The following is a 3,468-nucleotide window of genomic DNA, read 5'->3' as shown; positions in this document are numbered from 1 at the left end:
CTTTGAAGCACTCTCATATATAAATTGTGTGAAAACAACTGGCCAAAAAATGTGGAAGAAGGAAATGTAAGGTTTTGTTAAGGTTTTTAAACTATAAGTGAAGAATAATAATAGGTAGGCTATGATGAACTGTGCACATGCATTGCAACCTGAAAGCAACCACTAAAACAATATTTTTGAAAGATACAACATTGCTGATAAAATAGAATCATAAAGCAACTAGCAAAATGATAGATTTAAATCCAATACAGTGTATCAATAATACATTGAATGTAAATTATCTATATTTTGACTGAGAACTTTTACCCAGTAGATAGATGGGATATGAGAAATGTTATATTTTCTAATTCTGTTTTGGCTAATTATGCTTGCAAATGGACCTGTTTTCTCATTAGCTCATCATTTTTTGTAGTTGTCATTCTCACATAGTAAGGTATTTTTTCCTGAAAGTCTAATTTCTATTTGTTAAAGTTCATTTGATAAATTCTTACTCTGCCAAGTTTCTGCAGGTAATAAGTTTACAAATAGTTTCACCACATAATAATATGAGTTGTCTTGAAAATATTTTCAGTCTATGTCTGCTGCCTGATCACAAAGCTGCTGCCACATACTGGAGGAGGTTTTTTTTTTTTTTTTTTTTTTTTTTTTTTCTGGAAGCACCCCAGATCTATTTAAGTATCAACTAGTTATTGCTGTCTTGCAAACCATCCTAATAACCATTCCATCCAAGCTAGAGTAACAGAGACCATATTGCTCTTTCACCTAAACACACAAACAAAAATATGTGAGAAACAGATTTGAAGACACTGAATATCAAAAAATGAAGGGATGTCTCCATAGGAAATAAGTGATGAATCCATTGATTGCCACAGCTTAAAATGCCATGAGAAAGTTTAGAGGTCATGGTGCATTTTTCCCAATTTCTGCCTTCACCTCATTTTCTCTACTCACAGTGTAGGTATACTCCATCTTATATTTCTTTAATATTCTTAAGAGTTGGCTTACACAGCGCAGGAGCTTTTAGTTGTATTGTTCAGAGAGTCAAGGGACTTCCCATATAATACTCTGGTCCCCTGCATTGCTGTAAGAATGGCTTAAGAAGATTTCTTGTCTATCATTTCATATACCCTCCTTCCAGCTTTGATTATCTTCTTTGTACTGATGAGGAAATTGAGTCACTTAGAGGTAGTGATTTTGCTCTGGTCACCACCATCACATTAATATTTGGATGGAAACACACTGAGTGAAGCACTCAGAGACTCAGCCTAGGACTCTGAGCATCCTAGGCAGCAGGGAGAGGACAATGACAAACTCAGACTTCTCCTCTTTCTGACACATTCTCCAGCTGACCCAATATGCCTAGAAACTTTTCCTGATCATGTGCACTCTGCCTCTTTTCCCAGCTGAGTCCTTTTCTGTGTTGATTGTTTATAACCAGTAGCCCATCAAGGCCTGCTCAACTCTCGTGCTCTCCCTCCAACCCCCAAATACTCCAAAATTTCCATGGTAACAGCAAAGCTAGGGATTTCCTGTTGATGCCAAGAGACAGAGAGAGATGGTCTTGGTCTTGTCTGAGAAACGTTGCTGGAGTAAAGGAGATAAACAGGAAAGAAAGAAGGGTGGTAGGTGGGTAAAGTGCTATATGTAAGAGGAATATACTGTCATTTTCTTCCTGTTTTGCTCATTGTCCCTACTGCTGCTGGACAAGAACACATGCAACCAGATCCTGGAATTTATATTTGGATCCTGTACCTCCTTCTTCAATCAACTGATATTCTCTATTAAAGTTAACACCTCCTTTCACAAAGTCTCTCTTGCTTCTACTCTGTCTCTGAATCCTAACCCTGAGGACCTGGACATGGATTTGGACTCATTGGCCTGCTCTCTTATATTTCTTTGTCTATGATCCAGAGTTATGCTGGCCATCTTGTTCCATCTGCTTCCATTTTAGTTTCCCTCAGTGATGGTTTGATGATACTGAGGTAAACACTAGAGTCCAGGACCAGGGGGCAGGCTTCAGAGGAGCTAAGAAGCCTGGGATCAGCACTGTGCTGCAGTGGGTTAATGCCCTGGCCTGAAGCACTGGCATCCCATATGGGCGCTGGTTCTAGTCCCAGCTGCTCCACTTCTGATCCAGCTCTCTGCTATGGCCTGGGAAAGCAGTAGAAGATGGCCCAAGTCCTTGGGCCCCTGCACCCACTTGGGAGACCCAGAAGAAGCTCCTGGCTCCTGGCTTTGGATTGGCATAGCTCTGGCCATTGTGGCCAATTGGGGAGTGAGCCATCAGATGGAAGACCTCTCTCTCTCTCTCTCTCTCTCTCTCTCTCTCTCTCTCCCTCTCCTCTCTCTGTGTAACTCTTTCAAATAAATCTTTTTTTTTTTTTAAAAAGATTTATTTAAAAAAAAGATTTTTATTTTTTAAAAAAGATTATTTATTTGAAATGCAGAGTTACACAGAGGCAGAGAGAGAGAGAGAGAGAGAGAGAGAGAGAAACTGACTTCCATCCTTCCATCTACTTGTTCATTCCCCAAATGGCCATAATGGCTGGAGCTGTGCCTATCTGAAGTCAGGAGCCAGAAGCTTCTTCAGGGTCTCCCATGTGGGTACAGAGGCCCAAGGACTTGGGCCATCTTCCACTGCTTTCCCAGGCCATAACAGAGAGCTGGATTAGAAGAAGGGCAACCAGGTCTGGAATCAGTGCCCATATGGAATGTCGGCACTGCCAGAGGCTACGCCACAGCACATGCTGCGCCACAGCACCAGTCCCTGCAGGTCATGGCTTTAACCCACTGCATCACAGTGCTGGACCCCCATTCTTCTTCTTTTATTTTTTTTCTTTAAGACATTATTGATTTATTTGAGAGGCAGAGTTACAGACAGAGAGGAGAGACATAGAGAAAGATCTTCAGGGTGGGCGCTGTGGATTAACACCCTGGTCTGAAGCACTGGCATCCCATATGGGTGGCAGTTAAAGACCCAGCTGCTCCACTTCCAATCCAGCTCTCTGCTATGGCCTGGGAAAGCAGTAGAAGATGGCCCAAGTCCTTGGGCCCCTGCACCCACTTGGGAGACCCAGAAGAAGCTCCTGGCTCCTGGCTTTGGATTGGCATAGCTCCAGTCGTTGTGGCCAATTTGGGAGTGAACCATCAGATGGAAGACCTCTCTCTCTCTCTCTCTCTCTCTCTCTCTCTGCCTCTCCTTCTCTCTCTGTGTAACTCTGACTTTCAAATAAATAAATATTTAAAGAGAGAGAGAGAAAGAAAGAAAGATCTTCCATCTGCTGGTTCACTCCCCAAATGGCTACAATGGCTGGAGCTGGGCTGGTCCAAAGCCATGAGCCAGGAGCTTCCTCCGGGTGTCCCAGACAGGAGCCCAAGGACTTGGGGCATCCTCCACTTCTTTCTCAGGCCATTGCAGAGAGTTGATCAAAAGAGGAGCAGCCCAGACACGAACAAGCCCATATGAGA

This window comes from Oryctolagus cuniculus, chromosome 4 (assembly GCF_051225735.1).
Source record: "Oryctolagus cuniculus isolate XC-2025 breed Fujian yellow rabbit chromosome 4, ASM5122573v1, whole genome shotgun sequence".
Lineage (NCBI taxonomy): Eukaryota > Metazoa > Chordata > Mammalia > Lagomorpha > Leporidae > Oryctolagus > Oryctolagus cuniculus.
This window is presented reverse-complemented; position numbering follows the sequence as displayed.